Source organism: Rattus norvegicus, chromosome 9 (genome assembly GCF_021556685.1).
Source record: "Rattus norvegicus strain SHRSP/BbbUtx chromosome 9, alternate assembly SHRSP_T2T, whole genome shotgun sequence".
Lineage (NCBI taxonomy): Eukaryota > Metazoa > Chordata > Mammalia > Rodentia > Muridae > Rattus > Rattus norvegicus.
In genome coordinates this window covers 112,472,693-112,494,027 of record NC_141542.1, presented here as the reverse complement: position 1 = coordinate 112,494,027, position 21,335 = coordinate 112,472,693, and the positions used below count along the sequence as shown (strand labels likewise).

The following is a 21,335-nucleotide window of genomic DNA, read 5'->3' as shown; positions in this document are numbered from 1 at the left end:
TCTTCCCCCTACCTCTTTCCTCCCAATCCTTCCTCTTATTTCCTTTCTTCCCAATTTTCTTCCCCATCCTCCTCATTGCCTAACTGTATTCATAGACTATTTTCAAGAAATTAGTTGACCCAGACCCTATTTGTGAATGTAGCTTTAGCTGTCTGAATGTCAGTGTTCACAGTTTCAGACTGTTACAAAAAGCACAGATGATAAGCTTCCTGTTTGCCTGTCTTTGTAACTGCTGTTCTTCCTGTCTGAATAGACTCTCCTTGCAACAACCTCACTGTGGAGGACAGTTGAGGTGTAGAGCTACTGTGTGTGTGTGTGTGTGTGTGTGTGTGTGTGTGTGTGTGTGTGTGTGTGTGTGTGCCCGCGCGCGCCCGCGCATGCATGTTTTCTTATTTTGCCTTTCCTGAATGCTATTCTGGGTTGTCTTTTTTTTTTCCTCACTTAACTCTAGTATGTATTCCCCCAGAAAATGCTTTTTGTCTTTTTACCCCATTAAAACAGGCCAAATGTATGCTTCTGTGAGTTCTCGTCTGTGTGCCTTCCAGCTGTTTTCTGGAACTTATATTGGCCTGTGTGGTACAGAATTTAAATTTGGAAAAGGAATACAAAATCTATAGACTTGAACAAATTCTTCAAAATTTGTTTTAATGGGGCACAAATTTTAATACTAAAAAAAATAACCTAACAAACGAAGATAGCTTGGGAAAATCTGAACTAATTTTCCTCTCTATCCTCAAGAGAAACAGGGTCATTCCATAAAAAGAGTTTGTTTTCTCTGTCACTTTCAAAAAATAAGCTATGAAGCATGCTAAACTCTGTGACTTTTTCAGAGAAAACATGATATTTAAGTTCTACGTTTTGCAAAGCGAGGACAAGAATTTGTTTCAGTGTACAATGCATCGATAATCTAAGATAATGTAGTGACCATTGTGTAAACATTTCTAATTATCTTGTTTTGAAAGCAGGAGTTGGGAAGCCCCTGTTGGCCTGTTGCTCCTCTGGCCCAGGAGATATGAACAACAAGCCCAGTGCAGTTAATCAGAAGTTTTGCTCAGCCCTTTGTCCTTCCTTCTGGGACATAATTCACATAAGATCGCTCTACAGTGCTTAGTATGAGTATAGCAGGGAGCACTTAGCTAGGGAGGAGGCTCTGGTGGAGGATGAGTGTTCTCACTAGAAATCCTCAATCAGCATCAAGTCACCAATTCACTTTTCATCTTCCCTCAGACGAGGCTTCGGGAAGCTCAAGGTGCTCCCCTGCACCAATGGAGGACCATGTTTTTCTCCTTCCCTTTCTTGCTTTATTGTACCATAAATTTTAACCTGGTGCAAGGACTTCACGGAGAAGAAAAGAATCCAGCAAAACACTGAATATTACACTGATGAGGAGTTGGTTAATGCAAGAAAGCTTAAAATATTCTAAAACTCATATCCTGGATGTTTGTTTAGAAGATTGTGAACAAAAGGTTTAACACAAAAACAGTGAAAATGGATATTATTAGATACATTAACACATTATTTATTTGGATTTTTATATATTTATATGAAATTACAACAGCAATAAAAAATGTTTCCAGGCTCTGAAGATAACTGTCCATGTGGACCATAATTAATTCTCTAGTATATACATATGTGTAGCTAAGACTTAGGACTATTGTGGCACATACAGTTTGATTTCTAAATGGCTATATGACCCTAGTTAATTAGATGCCTATGTGACAACTTTCTCCCTTGGTCTGCATATAAACTGTAGAATTAGTAAAGGCCCAATGGATAGTCATCTTCTGAACCAGCAAGAAGTCTTAGTGGATAAAGGCACTCGCCTAAAAATACTGATGGCGTGACCCTGATCTAGGAACCCATCAGAGTAAACCAAATCTTCCAACTGTCCTTTGACATTAACATGTATAAATGATTACACACACACACACACACATACACACACACACACACACACACACATTTATTTTTAAGTTTCAAAGTGATTTTTACAATGTCTGATGAATAAATACAAAGGGATTAGTTATGACTATTTAATTTCAATTCACATTGGCATAGTAAGAATAACAAAAGAATAATTTTATAATTTTAATTCACATTAGTATAGTTAAAAAATGAAGTTTTGTATTTCTTGAATAAAAATGATGATATTATTATACTTTTGAAAAGCTATACTCTATTAGAAAAAAGTCCATGAAGTTTATATAGATTTTGCATTGTATATAAATTTCTCACTTCAGGTGTGTGTGTGTGTGTGTGTGTGTGTGTGTGTGTGTGTGTGTGTGTGTACACATGTATGTATGTGTGTGCTCAGTTGATCTTAGCATTCAGTTTTCCAAATGGAGAACTCTATGGCAAGAAAGTAAGACATGTGTACTAATTAACGATATAACAATGACACATTTAGTGATAGTGTTTTATTAGGGTTCCTACTGTTGCAATGAAACATCATGACCAAGAGCAAGTTGGTGAGGAAAGGGTTTATTTTGTTTATACTTATATGTTGATGTTTATCATTGAAGGAATCCAAGGATGAAACTCAAATAAAGCAGGTATTTGGAGGCAGGAACTGATACAGAGGCCATGGAGGTATGCTGTTTCCTGCTCTGTCTGCTTTCTTATGAAATCCTAGACTTCCAGCCCAGCACTGGCACTACCTTCCATGGGCCGAACCTTCCTGCATAAATCACTAATTATAAAAATGCCTTGCAGCTATGTACTGCCTGTTTCTGTGTGTCAGTTTGACACAAGCTACAGTCATCACAAAAAAAAGAGCCTCAGTTGAGGAAATTTCTCCATTAGATCCAGTTGTAAATCATTTTATCAATCAGTGATCAATGGGAGAAGGGTCTAGCCTATTGTTGGTGATGCCATCCCTGGGCTGGTAGTCCTAGAATCTATAAAAAGGTAGGCTGAGCTAACCAGGGGGAGAAAGTCAGTAAGCATCACTCCTTGTTGGCTTCTGCATCAGCTGTTGTTTCCAGGTTCCTGCCTCTTTTGATTTTCTGCCCTCACTACCTTCAATGATGAACAGCAGTGTGGAAGTGTAAGCTAAATAAACCCTTACTCCAACTTGCTTTTTGGTCATAGCAATAGAAACCTCAAGACAATTGATACTCTCTCCTTCAGATAATTCTAGCTTGTGTCAAGTCGCCATAGAATGAGCCAACACATAGGGTTAGTAGAATTCACCTTAATGATCCTTACAAGACTATTTAACCTTGGATCCTGGAATAAGAAAACCCTACCAAACATGGAAATATGTCTGCATTATTATTCATCCCCACAGCTACCCCTTTAGAAAGTTAAAGAAACAATGAAGATGCTTAGGAACCAGGGAAGTGAATAAGTGTGACCACTATTAGCCATCTCAATGATGATTTTCCCTTTATTACTTCTTGAATAACACTCAGTTCTTCATGCATTTGAAACCTAGCCCCACATCATCTCTCTGCTTACTCTAAACCTCAATCCAAGATGTTCTAATGTGCTGACCTGAAGAGGAGAGCTCTGTGAGCAGCTCTTTGGGGGTTCAGCTACATGTAATATGCAGTAGCAGCAGTCAATAGAAAGTCAAATGGGAGGCAGAAGAAGACATGGCAAGGGAAGTTACAGAGTTAGCAACTGTTTCAGGGAATGGGTTGCTAGTCTTTTGAGGTTCCCAGTCTCATCTTGGAACTGTACGTCTGAGAAAGGGCAAGAAGAAGCTTTTGTCCTTGGGTTTTACTCACCATTAATAGAGCTATTCAGGGTTATTATTTTCTGACTACCCTGTATGTTTGATAAGTCAGATCCTATGGGACTCTCAGAGTACAGAATTGAAATGTCCTGAGCTGTCACTTTGAGCAAGAAATTGTCAATTCTAAGTATATCAAAGTGAGGGCTTCACTGGTTTTTATATTCATGGTGAAGTAGAGGTGAAACCTAGAGAAAATGAGTTTGGGTGTTAGATAAAATGCAAAGATGACTCTAGAATTAGATGACTTAATTTTTAATTGCAACTGACCACTTTAGTGAAGAGTGACTATACTACCTGATCTTGCATTATTTTGCACCAAATACTTAGAGTTCATAAAAGCTGTTTATTGTTTCTGTGGTTCAGTTTGAACATCTGAAAATGGAAATGGTTTGTGCTACTGACCAAGGATCCTATAATTACTATCATTATCTGGTAATCATTAAGTGCCTGTTGCCTGAAAGTTACCGACCATATAGACCAGCAGGCTCACAAGGACATCATGCAACTTTATGTTGGTTTTGCATTACTGGAAATTAAATCTTGGTCCACATCAATACTGGGCAAGCACTCTGCCACTGAGTTATATTCTCAAGCCACACAGCATTATTTCCAAAGGATTTTATCCGAATTATTTCTGTTGAGCCCTATTGAAATCTGTGAGTTTAATGGGGCAAGAATTATGTCATAATCAAAGACTTTGACTTCGATTATAATTTTTATTATTTTTCATTTTAGTCAGGATGCCTTGCTTTATTCAGTTATTTTTTTTCTTTTTTTCGGAGCTGGGGACCGAACCCAGGGCCTTGCACTTGCTAGGCAAGCTCTCTACCACTGAGCTAAATCCCCAACCTGCTTTGTTCAGTTCTTAAACCAGCATCACCATCATGTCAACTGCCTTAATGTGGAAAAATATTTCATACTGCCGATATGTGTATGTGTGTGCATGCACATTAGTTTCTCAACTATGTAATAAGTAACTAAAATAAATAAATGAACACAATTTATATTAAATATAAATAAATATAATTTATTTTTATTAAAAAGTGAATTCAAAGAGAATTATATGCGGAGGATGAGTGAAATTTAAACAGTGTGCCAATGATACAAACCTTAACCATCCTAATGAAGTCAGCAAACAACAGAGGAGACAAACCCCAACTGGCCATCTTGTCATCAAATAAAGCTTCTAGTACAGGGTCTTGGCTAATTCCAATTGAGTTGTTGGACAAGAGAATTCCAGGGAAATCTCCAAAAATCCCCAGCTGTAGTCAAAACAATAATAGGTTTCTCTCCATCAACTGGCAGCAAGAACTCACTGCTGAAGTTAACACCCACACTATTCATTGAACATGGAGAGAAAGGTCCAAGAAGTGTAAGAGTCAGAGGGGATAAAAGACACCAAGAAAATAAGTCCCCCCCACAAATCTACTGAGACAAAGTTCATATGTTCTCAACAGAGACAAGCACGAGGCTTGTATGGGTCTGCACCAGATGCTCTATGTGTATGCTCTGAGTTTTAGTTTAATATTCTAAGGGACTCCTGATTGTATGAACAAGTGGGTCTCTGATTCTTGGACTTTTCTGTGGGACTCCTTTCCTTCTGTTGGATGGTCTTATTCAACTTCAATGTGATCATTTTTTATTGGATATTTTTTATTTATATTTCTAATGTTATCCCATTTCCCCCACCCAACCACCCACGCCTTCCCACCTCCCCACCCTGACATTGCCTACACTGGGGGTCCAGCCTTGGCAAGACCAAGGTCTTCTCCTCCTTTTGGTGTTCAACAAGGCCAGCCTCTGCTACATAGAGCCATAGGTCTGTCAATGTATACTCTTTGGATGGTGGTTTAGTCCCTAGGAGCTCAGGTTGGTTGGTATTGTTCTTATGGGGTTGCAAACCCCTTAAGCTTCTTCAATTCTTTCTCCAACTCCTTAAACACGGACCCTGTTCTCAGTTCAATGTTTGGCTGCAAGCATTCAACCCCTGGATTTGTCAAGCTCTTGCAGAGCCTCTCAGGAGACAGCTATACCAGGCTCTTGTCAGCATGGACTTCTTGACATCAGCAATATTGTCTGGGTTTGGTGGCTGTATGTATATAGACTGGATCCCCCAGTTAGGCAAGCTCTGAATGGCCAGTCCTTCAGTCTGCTCCAAACTTTGTCTCCATATCTCCGCTTATGAATATTTTTGTTCCCCCTTCTAAGAAAGACTGAGGCATCCCGACTTTGGTAGTCCTTATTGAGCTTCATGTGGTCAGTGGATTGTATCTTGGATAATCCGACATTTAGGGCTAATATCCACTTATTACTGAGTGCATACCATATGTGGGGGTTTTTTTGTGATTAGATTACCTTACTCAGGATATTTTTTAGTTTGGTCCATTTACCTATGAATTCATGAAGTCATTGTTTTTTAATAGCAGAATAGTACTCCATTGTGTAGATGTACTACATTTTCTGTATCCATTCCTCTGTTGAAGTACATCTGGGTTCTTTCCATCTTCTGGCTATTATAAATGAGACTGATATGAACATAGTAAAGCATGTGTCCTTGTTATATGTTGGAGCATCATTTAGATCTATGCCCAAGAGTGGTATAGCTAAGCCCTCAGGAAGTGCTATGTCCAATTTTCTGAGGCATCTCCATACTGATTTCCAGAGTGGTTGTATCAGTGTACAATCCCACGAAAAATGGAGGAGAGTTCCTCTTTCTCTGCATGCTCACCAGCATCTGCTGTCACCGGACTTTTTGATCTTAGTCATTCTGACTGGTATGAGGTGGAACCTCAGGGTTGTTTTGATCTACATTTCTGTGATCACTAAGGATGTTGAACATTTCTTTAGGTACTTCTCACCATTCTATATTCCTCAGTTGAGAATTTTTTATTTAGCTCTTTACCCCACTTTTAATATGGTTACTTGATTATCTGGAGCCCGACTTTTTGAGTTTTTTGTATATGTTAGATATTAGCCCTCTATTGGTTGTAGGATTGGTAAAGATCTTTTCTAAATCAGTTGGTTGCTGTTTTGTCCTAATGAAAGTGACCTTTCCCTTTCAGAAGCTTTACAATTTTATGAGGTCCCATTTATTGATTCTTGGTCTTAGACCTTAAGTCTTTGTGTTCTGTTCAGGATTATCTTCCCCAGTGTCCATGTGTTTGAGGCTCTTCTCTATGATTTCTTCTATAAGGTTGAGTGTATCTGTTTTATGTGGAGGTCCTTGATCCACTTGGACTTGGCCTTTGTACAGGGCAATGAGAATGGGTGGATTTGCATTCTTCCACAGGCTGACCACCAGTTGAACCAGCACCATTTCTTGAAAATGCTATCTTTTTTCCACTGGATGGTGTTAGCTCCTTTGCCAAAGATCAAGTGACCATAGGTGTGTAGGTTCATTTCTGGGTGTTCAATTCTATTCCACTGGTCTCTCTGTCTGTCTCTGGACCAATACCAAACAGTGTTTATCACTATTGCTCTGTAATACAGCTTGAGGTCAGGGATGATGATTCCCAGAGAAGTTCTTTTATTTTTAAGGATAGTTTTAGCTATCCTGGGTTTTTTGTTTTTCCAAATAAATTTGCAAATTGGTCTTTCTAACTCTATGAGGAGGAACTGAGTTGGACTTTTGATGGGGATTGCATTGAATCTGTAGATTACTTTTGGCAAGATGTCCATTTTTACAATATTAATCCTGCCAATCCATGAACATGGGAGATCTTTCCATCTTCTGAGCTCTTAAATTTCTTTCTTCAGACACTTGAAGTTCTTGTCATAAAGATCTTTCTCTTGCTTGATTAGAGTCACACTAAGTTATTCTATATTATTTGTGATTTTGTGAAGGGTGTCATTTCCCCAATTTCTTTCTCAGCCTGTTTATCCTTGAGTAGAGGAAGGTTACTGATTTGTTTGAGTTAATTTTATACCCAGTCACTTTGCTAAAGCTGTTTATCAGGCTTAGTAGTTCTCTGGTGAACTTTTGTGGTCCCTTAGTATACTATCATATCATCTCCAAATAGTGATATTTTGACATCTTCCTTTTCAATTTGTATCCTTTTGATTTCCTTTTGTTGTCTGCTTGCTCTGGGTAGGACTTCAAGTACTATATTGAATAAGTAGGGAGAGGGTGGGCAGCCTTGTCTAGTCCCTGATTTTAGTGGGATTGCTTCAAATATCTCTCCATTTATTTTGATGTTGTATAGTGGTTTGCTGTATACTGCTTTTACTATGCTTAAGTATGGGCCTTGAAAACCTTATCTTTCCAAGACTATTAAAATGAGGTTTCCAGCATCTAATGAGATGGTCTTGTGAATTTTTTCTTTGACTTTGTTTATTTAGTGGATTACTTTGATATTTTGAACCATCCCTGAATCCCTGGGATGAAGCCTACTTGGTCATGATAAATGATCATTTTGATGTGTTCTTGGATTCGGTTTATGAGAATCTTATTGAGTATTTTTGTGTCGATATTCATAAGAGAATTTGGCCTAAAGTTCTCTTTCTTGGGTTCTTGTGTGGTTTAGGTATAAGCGTAATTGTGGCTTCATAGCAAGAATTGGGTAGTGTTCCTTCTGTTTCTATTTTGTGGGATAGTTTGGACAGTATTGGTACTAGGTCTTCTCTGAAGTTCTGATGGAATTCCCCCCTAAACCCATCTGGTCCTGGGCTCATTTTGGTTGGGAGACTTTTAATAACTATTTCTATTTCTTTAAGAATTATGGGGTTGTTTAGATGGCTTATCTGATCCTAATTTAAATTTGGTACCTAGTAACTGTCTAGAAAATTGTCCATTTCTTCCAGATTTTCCAATTTGTTGAATATTGTCTTTTGTAGTAGTATCTGATGATTTTTTAAATTTCCTCAGATTCTTTTGTTATGTCTCCCTTTTCATTTCTGATTTTGTTAATTTGGATACATGCTCTGTGCCCTTTGGTTAGTCTGGCTAAGGGTTTATCTATCTTGTTGATTTTCTCAAAGAACCACTTCCTGTTTTGCTGATTCTTTGTATAATTCTTTTTGTTTCTACTTGGCTGATTCCAGCCCTGAGGTGTTGTTGCTGTTGTTGTTGTTGTTGTTGTTGTTGTTGTTGTTTCCTGCCATTTACTCCTCTTGGATGTACTTGCTTCTTTTTGTTCTAGAGCTTTTAAGTGTGCTATCAAGCTGCTAGTGTCTGTTCTCTCCAATTCCTTTTTGGAGGCACTCAGATCTATGAGTTTTCTTTTAGAACTGTTTTCATTGTGTCCCATAAGTTTGGGTATGTTGTGTCTTCATTTTCATTAAATTCTAAAATGTCCTTAATTTCTTTATTTTTAACTTATTTTGATCATTTTTAACTTATTTTGCTTTATTTTGTTATATTCTGTTGTTAACACTTATAAGCATACCCATTTCTAATAAGAGACCAAAAGGGACTGGATCTGGAAAAAGGGATGTTGCGAGGAATTGGAGAAGTAGAGAGAGAAGATTGTTTTAGAATATAATCTATTTTTATTAAATATTGTTTTATTTACATTTCAAATGTTATCCCCTTTCCTGGTTTCCTGTCCATAAACCCCTATCCCATTCCTCCCTCCCCCTTCTACAAGAGTTTTCCCCAAACCACCCACCCCTTCTGTCCTCCTGCCCTGACATTCCTCTGCACTGGGGGACATGGGGGGGTGGCCTTTGCAGGACCAAGGACTTCTCCTCCCATTGCTGCCCAACAAAACTATCCTCTGCTATATATGCAGCTGGAGCCATGGGTCTGTCCGTGTGTTCTCTTTAGATGGTGGTTTAGTTCCTGGGAGCTCTGGTTGGTTGGTATTGTTGTTCCTATGTAGTTGCAAACTTTTTCAGCTCCTTCAATCCTTTCTCTAACTCCTTCAATGGGGACCCCATTCCTAGGTCAGTGGTTGGATGTGAGCATTTTTAATAAAAGAGGAAAATAAATATATCTTGACATGACAAAATTGAATAACAGAATTTTATCTCATTTACTCATATACACTTGTCTGAAGAACTGATTACTTAAAAAGAGCTTTAGATCAGTATGCTTCACGCTGTAAGCTTGTTAAATATACAAGCTTATCTATGGTTTGGTAACACTTTTAGAATGTTACTACAAGCTAGTATTTTGTTCTTTTATTATTTTTATTTTTTTCTCAGTAGAAACATAAAATTTTCTCTATGTTCGAAAAGCCTAAACCTAGCACAATTACGAGAACAGATTATAAGAAACACTAGAAAAATGCCTTTGAGAGAACCTTTAAGAAAACGTATAAAAATATTATGAAGATATTTGGAAGTCCCTAATCTGAGCCCTAAGTAAATAGTATAATTTCTTTATATTCTGTGTTATGAAGTCCTAGTGATTGCAATCAATTCTCTCACATATTTTCTGGGGCCTATGCCAATCCACTTACTCACCTCCTGCTCCTCTTCCTGCTCCTCCTCCTGCTCCTCCTCTTGCTCCTCCTCCTGCTCCTGCTCCTCCTCCTCAACATCATCATCATCATCATCATATTATTATTATTATTATTATTATTATTATTATTATCATTTTGTCTAAGCATTTTAAGAAAAGGCGGGAATAAGTTTTCTATGCTTGAATTGTTTGTAGTCAAATTTTCATTGTTTGGCAGAATGACAGCCTTGATACCTACAAAAACAGATGTGTTTAGGAAGTATTACCTGAACTGCCTCCCATTCCTCCCCACATTCTGTGAAAATACTGCATTCTTTCTTATTGTAAAAGTTTGGTGTACATATTTCCTTCTTCTTGCATCTAGTCTTTGGCTTAAAATTTATTACTTCTTATGAAAATCTTCTTAAGTAATTTCATAGAGACTATTTTCCATTTCTTGCCTAGGGAAGACCTCTGTGTACAAACTTACAAAGCACCTTTTGATTTACATTTACAGCACATTTACCCATTTCAATTAGTCTTTGAGTTTCGTGATTACTTGTATTTATGTCTTCTCCATTAGAAATGGATTGGGAAATCCCTGACTTAAATAAGTGCAGAATGCTACTGAAAACATTAGAAATTTTACTGGAGCTTAATCTTTCTCATTAACGATTTATTTTTCAGTTTATTTCATTATTGCATATCTGTATTCACATGTACATAGTGTTTGTGAATGTGTTCCTGTGAGTACACATGCACTTGTGAATGTGTGTGTATTCTTTGACATCAGGTATCTTCTTCTGTCATCTTACACCTTATTTCTTGAGACATGTTTCTCAGTGAACCTGGAGCTCGCTGATTCATTTGGACTGCGTGGCCAGTAAGTTCCAGGAATCTGCTTTTCTCTGTTTTCCTAGTGAGTGCGAGGGTGACAAACACCTGCGCCCAGCCTATTCTCTGAGTGTTGGGAATCTGAACTTAAGTCAACATGCTTGTGTAGGAAACATTTTAGGGAAGGAGCAACCTTTCCAATGTTACTGTCACATATTTTTGGTAGCTGACTTCTGCTATGATGGTTATAGATTCCAGTGTCTGTGACAGATAAAAAAAAAAAACCTACGGAATTACAAAACTAGTATACAAAACTTGTCTCCTTTTCTGCCATGTCAGATAGTTCAGAGGCTTTGATATTAGAATGTCTGTCTCTCCATCAATTTTATTGATAATTCACAAAGACTGTTACCTTTCAACTCCACCTACAAGTCCCTACTCTATTGAAGGGATTCTGGAAATGGTGCTATAGTATAATAGAGTATATGTGGGGGATTCATATTCCACAGTCAGAAATATGTACAAGTCACACTGTTTTCTTGCTATTATGAGTCCATTCTAAGGCAATCTTAGTTCTTCTCTGAGTGCTTTATTAAAAAAGATTTGATGAAGGATAAAGTACAGAATTGGGCATGCATATATATGTGTGCATGCATGTTATACACTATGAGGCTCTAATAGAATGATATAAATTAAGAGAAAACTAACAAATTGACTAATGCCAGGATTTGACTTAATAAGTTGATGGAAAGACTGAGATATTAAACAAGAAGAATGAGGAACTTAGGAACCTAACAAGGTAGGGAACTGACCCTCTATATATTCTGAAAGGAAAGGGAGAAAACTATCTTCCTGATAATTAAAAACAAGAGAAGACAGGGATCTTCAATCTATTGATGAAGGTGTAGCTGTTTCAGAAGAACTTAAAAGGGAGAAATAGGAGCTTTATTAGTCTGTTTTTTTACTGTTAGTGCAAAATCCTTTAGGCTGAATATCTCAAAACAAATGAGATTTATACTCTCAGTTTTGACTGTTAATAGTTCACCCACAAGTGGCTCTCTTTGGTACTGTTGCCTATGGCACAATATGGTAAAGGGTGTCATGGTGAGAGTGCATCCAATACAGAAAGACAACATTTGAAATAGGAGACCTAAATGTAGTATGACCCAGTTTTGATCTACTTGTAATGACATGCTCTTACAAGAACTCACTCTATGATAAAAAACAAAGAGAATATTAATTCTCTGAAATGGTAATTCCATGTAATAACCTATTTATTTGTTTTCCGGCCCTACTTGTAAATGTTCTAGACCATTAAATTAATTCTGGTATCTTCTCAGTGTAGCCCCCCAAAAATCCATCATGTCATTCTCTTAGAAATGCATTCAAATTACAGAGAAATAAAAGGTATGCCCTGGTTTCTTTCTTCTTCCCAGATTCACACTGTCTTCCATGACAATTTTGGCGTAGTTGAAGTACTCATGACCGTGGTCCATGCCATTACTGACAGACAGAAGACTATGCTTGGCCATTCTTGAAAGCTATGGCATGATGATCTTGCAGCTGCCTAGAACATCATCCCTGCATCTACTGGTGCTGCCGAGGCTATGGGCAAGGTCATCCCAGAGCTGAACAGGAAGCTCACTGGCAGTGCCTTCTCTGTTCCTATTGCTAATGTATCCATCGTGGATCTAACATGCTGTCTGCCGAAACCGCCAAGTATGATGGCGTTAGGAAGGTGCTGAAGGCCTACTAACGGGCACCCTGGGCTACACTGAGGACCAGGTTGTGTCCTGTGATTTCAACAGTAACTCCCACTCCTCTATCTTTGATTCCGGGGCTGACATTGCTCTCAATGACAGCTTTGAAAGGCTCATTTCCTGGTATGACAATGAATATGGTTACATCAACAGGATGGTGGACCTCATGACCTACATGGTGTCCAAGGAGTAAAAATCCCTGGACCACCAACCCCAGCAAGGACACTGAGAACAAGAGAGAGGCCCTTAGTTACTGAGGAGTCCCTGTCCCAACTTGGTCCCCAACACTGAGCACCTCTCTCACAGTTTCTATTCTAGATCTCCATAATAATGGGAGGGGGCTGGGGAGTGCTCCCAATTCTCTTGAATACCATCAAAAAGTTGTCTGCACCCACCCAAAAAAGACACAGAAAGAAGAGCAGATATATGAAAAGAAAAACAGAAGATAACAGGCCAAGCACCAATGAATCATTTAATGGCACAGAGAGTTAGTCCATTATTGTCAATCACCTCTTTCAGTTTGTCGTTTCAGTTACCGTGCAAATTTTTTATTTCAGTTTATGACAAATAAAGACAATTGCCTTCATAATATACTCTAGGTCTTCCAAAGAGATTTAAAAAACTGTTTTCTTAAAATGCAGGCTTGTCATGATCTGAGTTTTCTGAAACTCCCTCTACTTGTGGATCATCAACTTTATCATTAAATATATAGTCATTCTGTTAGAACTTGTATTTATCACAATACTTTGTGTTACATGTTTTAAGCTTGAAATTCCAAATTTTGGAAGCTGAATAAATCTTAATTTTAATTTGCCTTCTCCTTCATTTTTCCAGACTTTGTTGCTATCTTACCATAGACTCATGTCCCGAAACACTGTCCTTTAGTGATACTAAATTCCCTTATGATCTGAATGTATTGGAGATGGAATACACAGAAATTAAGTAAAATATACCAAATCCACAGATCCAGTTTTATTGAAGTGGTTGTAAAGGAAGTAAGAACCTTACTTCCTCAAAATGAATTAAAATTACCCTAGAGTAGGTATATACAATATTCAGAATGTCATCTGCCTTTTTGTCTATCTTCACTGACAAAATAAACCAACTCTTTCCTCGAAAGACACAATGAAAGAAGCAATCTGAAATCTAACTGTTCCCATAATTGTGTACACACATGATAAGGCCAGTGATGTGAATGCAAGTTACTAAGCCACAGTAAAAGATATATTTGAAAATCCAGAAGACAAAATAGCTCAGACACTAAGATCAGAAATTGATAAATAAAGATTCTTGAAAAATGAGACACTTCTGTAAGGCAAAGGATACTGTAAGTAAGACAAAACCTATAACCCTACATTGGACAGAGGGCTATTATCCAAAATATATACAGAGGTAAAAAAGTTAGACAACAGCAACCCAAACACTCAATTAAATAATGGAGCGGCCACCACCGAGAGCTCATAGGCAGCACCCCACGAGCAAACTTGAGCCTCGGGACCACAGGTAAGACCAACTTTTCTGCTTCAAGTGACCTGCCTGGTGAACTCAAGACACAGGCCCACAGGAACAGCTGAAGACCTGTAGATAGGAAAAACTACATGCCTGAAAGCAGAACACTCTGTCCCCATAACTGGCTGAAAGAAAACAGGAAAACAGGTCTACAGCACTCCTGACACACAGACTTATAGGACAGTCTAGCCACTGTCAGAAATAGCAGAACAAAGTAACACTAGAGATAATCTGATGGTGAGAGGCAAGCGTAGGAACCCAAGTAACAGAAACCAAAACTACATGGCATCATCGGAGCCCAATTCTCCCACCAAACCAAACACGGAATATCCAAACACACCAGAAAAGCAAGATCTAGTTTCAAAATCATATTTGATCATGATGCTGGAGGACTTCAAGAAAGACATGAAGAACTCCCTTAGAGAAACACAGGAAAACATTAATAAACAAGTAGAAGCCTTCAGAGAAGAATTGTAAAAATCCCTGAAAGAATTCCAGGAAAACATAAATAAACAAGTAGAAGCCCATAGAGAGGAGACACAAAAATCCCTGAAAGAATTCCAGGAAAACACAATCAAACAGTTGAAGGAATTAAAAATGGAAATAGAAGCAATCAAGAAAGAACACATGGAAACAACCCTGGATATAGAAAACCAAAAGAAGAGACAAGGAGCTGTAGATACAAGCTTCACCAACAGAATACAAGAGATGGAAGAGAGAATCTCAGGAGCAAAAGATTCCATAGAAATCATTGACTCAACTGTCAAAGATAATGTAAAGCGGAAAAAGCTACTGGTCCAAAACATACAGGAAATCCAGGACTCAATGAGAACATCAAACCTAAGGATAATAGGTATAGAAGAGAGTGAAGACTCCCAGCTCAAAGGACCAGTAAACATCTTCAACAAAATCATAGAAGAAAACTTCCCTAACCTAAAAAAAGAGATACCCATAGGCATACAAGAAGCCTACAGAACTCCAAATAGATTGGACCAGAAAAGAAACACCTCCCGTCACATAATAGTCAAAACACCAAATGCACAAAATAAAGAATATTAAAAGCAGTAAGGGAAAAAGGTCAAGTAACATATAAAGGTAGACCTATCAGAATCACACCAGACTTTTTGCCAGAAACTATGAAAGCAAGAAGATCCTGGACAGATGTCATACAGACCCTAAGAGAACACAAATGCCAGCCCAGGTTACTGTATCCTGCAAAACTCTCCATTAACATAGATGGAGAAACCAAGATATTCCATGACAAAACCAAATTTACACAATATCTTTCTACAAATCCAGCACTACAAAGGATAATAAATGGTAAAGCCCAACATAAGGAGGCAAGCTATACCCTAGAAGAAGCAAGAAACTAATCGTCTTGGCAACAAAACAAAGAGAAGAAAAGCACACAAACAAAACCTCAAATCCAAATATGAATATAACAGGAAGCAATAATCACTATTCCTTAATATCTCTCAACATCAATGGCCTCAACTCCCCAATAAAAAGACATAGATTAACAAACTGGATACACATTGAGGACCCTGCATTCTGCTGCCTACACGAAACACACCTCAGAGACAAAGACAGACACTACTTCAGAGTGAAAGGCTGGAAAACAACTTTCCAAGCAAATGGTCAGAAGAAGCAAGCTGGAGTAGCCATTCTAATATCAAATAAAATCAATTTTCAACTAAAATTCATCAAAAAATATAAGGAAGGATACTTCATATTCATCAAAGGAAAAATCCACCAAGATGAACTCTCAATCCTAAATATCTATGCCCCAAATACAAGGGCACCTACATACATAAATGAAACCTTACTAAAGCTCAAAACACACATTGCACCTCACACAATAATAGTGGGAGATTTCAACACTCCACTCTCATCAATGGACAGATCATGATAACAGATATTAAACAGAGACGTAGACAGACTAAGAGAAATCATGAGCCAAATGGACTTAACAGATATGTATAGAACATTCTATCCTAAAGCAAAAGGATATACCTTCTTCTCAGCTCCTCATGATACTTTCTCCAAAATTGACCATATAATTGGTCAAAAAACGGGCCTCAAGGTACAGAAAGATAGAAATAATCCCATGCGTGTTATCAGACCACCACGGCCTAAAACTGGTCTTCAATAACAATAAGGGAAGAATGCCCACATATACGTGGAAATTGAACAATGCTCTACTCAATGATAACCTGGTCAAGGTAGAAATAAAGAAAGAAATTAAAAACTTTTTAGAATTTAATGAAAATGAAGGTACAACATACCCAAACATATGGGACACAATGAAAGCTGTGCTAAGAGGAAAACTCATAGCGCTGAGTGCCTGCAGAAAGAAACAGGAAAGAGCATATGTCAGCAGCTTGACAGCACACCTAAAAGCTCTAGAACAAAAAGAAGCAAATACACCCAGGAGGAGTAGAAGGCAGGAAATAATCAAACTCAGAGCTGAAATCAACCAAGTAGAAACAAAAAGGACCATAGAAAGAATCAACAGAACCAAAAGTTAAGTTCTTTGAGAAAATCAACAAGATAGGTAAACCCTTAGCCAGACTAACGAGAGGACACAGAGAGTGTGTCGAAATTAACAAAATCAGAAATGAAAAGAGAGACATAACTACAGATTCAAAGGAAATTCAAAAAATCATCAGATCTTAATATAAAAGCCTATATTCAATAAAACTTGAAAATCTGCAAGAAATGGACAATTTCCTAGACAGATACCAGGTACCGAAGTTAAATCAGGAACAGATAAACCAGTTAAACAACCCCATAAATCCCAAGGAAATAGAAGCAGTCATTAAAGGTCTCCCAACCAAAAAGAGCCCAGGTCCAGACGGGTTTAGTGCAGAATTCTATCAAACCTTCATAGAAGACCTCATACCAATATTATCCAAACTATTCTACAAAATTGAAACAGATGGATCACTACAGAATACCTTCTACGAAGCCACAATTACTCTTATACCTAAACCACACAAAGACCCAACAAAGAAAGAGAACTTCAGACCAATTTCCCTTATGAATATCGATGCAAAAATACTCAATAAAATTCTGGCAAACCGAATCCAAGAGCACATCAAAACAATCATCCACCATGATCAAGTAGGCTTCATCCCAGGCATGCAGGGATGGTTTAATATACGGAAAACCATCAAGGTGATCCATTATATAAACAAACTGAAAGAACAAAAGCACATGATCATTTCATTAGATGCTGAGAAAGCATTTAACAAAATTCAACACCCCTTCATGATAAAAGTCCTGGAAAGAATAGGAATTCAAGGCCCAAATCTATACATAGTAAAAGCCATATACAGCAAACCAGTTGCTAACATTAAACTAAACGGAGAGAAACTTGAAGCAATCCCACTAAAATCAGGGACTAGACAAGGATGCCCACTCTCTCCCTACTTATTCAATATAGTTCTTGAAGTTCTAGCCAGAGAAATCAGACAACAAAAGGAGGTCAAGGGGATACAGATCGGAAAAGAAGAAGTCAAAATATCACTATTTGCAGATGATATGATAGTATATTTAAGTGATCCCAAAAGTTCCACCAGAGAACTACTAAAGCTGATAAACAACTTCAGCAAAGTGGCTGGGTATAAAATTAACTCAACTAAATCAGTAGCCTTCCTCTACACAAAAGAGAAACAAGCCAAGAAAGAAATTAGGGAAACGACACCCTTCATAATACACCCAAATAATATAAAGTACCTCGGTGTGACTTTAACCAAGCAAGTAAATGATTTGTACAATAAGAACTTCAAGACTCTGAAGAAAGAAATGAAGAAGACCTCAAAAGATGGAAAGATCTCCCATGCTCATGGATTGGCAGGATTAATATAGTAAAAATGGCCATTTTACCAAAAGCAATCTACAGATTCAATGCAATCCCCATCAAAATACCAATCCAATTCTTCAAAGAGTTAGACAGAACAATTTGCAAATTCATCTGGAAAAACAAAAAACCCAGGATAGCTAAAACTATCCTCAACAATAAAAGGACTTCAGGGGGAATCACTATCCCTGAACTCAAGCAGTATTACAGAGCAATAGTGATAAAAACTGCATGGTATTGGTACAGAGACAGACAGATAGACCAATGGAACAGAATTGAAGACCCAGAAATGAACCCACACACCTATGGGCACTTGATTTTTGACAAAGGAGCCAAAACCATCCAATGGAAAAAAGATAGCATTTTCCGCAAATGGTGCTGGTTCAACTGGAGGTCAACATGTAGAAGAATGCAGATCGATCCATGCTTATCACCCTGTACAAAGCTTAAGTCCAAGTGGATCAAGGACCTCCACATCAAACCAGACACACTCAAACTAATAGAAGAAAAACTAGGGAAGCATCTGGAACACATGGGCACTGGAAAAAATTTCCTGAACAAAACACCAATGGCTTATGCTCTAAGATCAAGAATTGACAAATGGGATCTCATAAAACTGCAAAGCTTCTGTAAGGCAAAGGACACTGTGGTTAGGACAAAACGGCAACCAACAGATTGGGAAAAGATCTTTACCAATCCTACAACAGATAGAGGCCTTATATCCAAAATATACAAAGAACTCAAGAAGTTAGACTGCAGGGAGACAAATAACCCTTTTTAAAAATGGGGTTCAGAACTAAACAAAGAATTCACAGCTGAGGAATGCCGAATGGCTGAGAAACACCTAAAGAAATGTTCAACATCTTTAGTCATAAGGGAAATGCAAATCCAAACAACCCTGAGATTTCACCTCACACCAGTGAGAATGGCTAAGATCAAAATCTCAGGTGACAGCAGATGCTGGCGAGGATGTGGAGAAAGAGGAACACTCCTCCATTGTTGGTGGGATTGCAGACTGGTACAACCATTCTGGAAATCAGTCTGGAGGTTCCTCAGAAAATTGGACATTGAACTGCCTGAGGATCCAGCTATACCTCTCTTGGCCATATACCCAAAAGATGCCCCAACATATAAAAAAGACACGTGTTCCACTATGTTCATCACAGCCTTATTTATAATAGCCAGAAGCTGGAAAGAACCCAGATGCCCTTCAACAGAGGAATGGATACAGAAAATGTGGTACATCTACACAATGGAATATTACTCAGCTATCAAAAACAATGACTTTATGAAATTCGTAGGCAAATGGTTGGAACTGGAAAATATCATCCTGAGTGAAGTAACCCAATCACAGAAAGACATACATGGTATGCACTCATTGATAAGTGGCTATTAGCCCAAATGCTTGAATTACCCTAGATGCCTAGAACAAATGAAACTCAAGACGGATGATCAAAATGTGAATGCTTCACTCCTTCTTTAAAAGGGGAACAAGAATACCTTTGGCAGGGAATAGAGAGGCAAAGATTAAAACAGAGACTGAAGGAACACCCATTCAGAGCCTGCCCCACATGTGGCCCATACATATACAGCCACCCAATTAGACAAGATGGATGAAGCAAAGAAGTGCAGACCGACAGGAGCCGGATGTAGATCGCTCCTGAGAGACACAGCCAGAATACAGCAAATATAGAGGCGAATGCCAGCAGCAAACCACTGAACTGAGAATAGGTCCCCCGTTGAAGGAATCAGAGAAAGAACTGGAAGAGCTTGAAGGGGCTCGAGACCCCATATGAACAACAATGCCAAGCAACCAGAGCTTCCAGGGACTAAGCCACTACCTAAAGACTATACATGGACTGACCCTGGACTCTGACCCCATAGGTAGCAATGAATATCCTAGTAAGAGCACCAGTGGAAGGGGAAGCCCTGGGTCCTGCTAAGACTGAACCCCCAGTGAACTAGACTGGTGGGGGGAGGGTGGCAATGGGGGGAGGGTGGGGAGGGGAACAGCCATAAAGAAGGGGAGGGGGAGGGATTAGGGGGATGTTTGCCCAGGAAAGGGAATAACACTTGAAATGTATATGAGAAATACTCAAGTTAATAAAAAAATAAAAATAAAAAAAATAATGGAGCACAGAGCCAAACAGAAAATTCTCAATGAAGAAATCTCTAATGGCTGAGAAACACTGAAATGCTCAATGTCCTTACTCATCAAGGAAATGAAAATTGAAACAACTGTGAGATTCCATGTTACATCCATCAGAATGGCTATGATCAAAAATTAAAGTGACAAGGATATGGAGAAAGAGTAAAACTCCTCCATTGCTGGTGAGAGTGAAAACTCGGACATCCACTCTGGAAATTAATTTGGTGGTTTATGAGAAAATGAGAAATAGTCCTTATTAAAGATCCAGTAGTACAACTCCTTTGCATATATCAAACAATTCTCTACCATACCAGAAGTACATTTGCTTAACTTTGTTGATAGCAGCTTTATTCATATTAGCAGAACTTGAAAACAACACAGATGTCCTTCAATTGAAGAATGGATACAGAAAAAATGCTTCCTTTACACAATGGATTACTATTCAGCTATTAAAGTCCAGGACAGCAAAAATTTTGCAGGCAAATGAATGGAACTAGAAAATATTATCCTGACTGAAGTAACTCAGGCACCAAAAAACATGTATGATATGTACTAACTTATAAGTGAATATTTGCCATAAAATACCAGATAACCATGCTTTAAATCCACAGACCCAAAGAAACTAAATAACAAGGAGCACCCAAGGGAGGATGCTTGAATCTTACTCAGTAGAAGAAGTAAAATAGACATGAGAAGTGAATGGAAGTAGGGAACCAGGTGAGTGGATGGTGTGGGGGATGTGGTAGGGTGGGATCCAGTGTGTGGAGTGCGAGAGAGAGAGAGAGAGAGAGAGAGAGAGAGAGAGAGAGAGAGAGAGAGAGAGAGAGGAACCAGATGATCTTTATAACCCATAAAGGCCAATGTTTGTAGGGGTGTTCTTCAACTTGGAGTGGTGGGAGGTGTATCAGATAGTAGGGAACCCAGATACATAAACATACAAGTAAGTTACAATTATGCACACTATACATTTCTTGATGCCCAGGTTGGTACTTGTGGATTTCCAAGTGGTTTATGTTCCATTGAGAGAAAAGAACACCATGATGGTTAGAGGGTATCGTAACTTATTTTAGTTCCATTTTCCAGAAATAAGAAACTCTGCA

The 21,335-nt window shown here is 38.3% G+C and overlaps 1 pseudogene; it reads left to right on the top strand.

The window, feature by feature from the left end:
• Window positions 1–12,364: 12,364 nt before the first annotated feature.
• Gapdh-ps40 (Glyceraldehyde-3-phosphate dehydrogenase, pseudogene 40) lies at window positions 12,365–12,908 on the top strand (annotated as a pseudogene).
• Window positions 12,909–21,335: the final 8,427 nt, after the last annotated feature.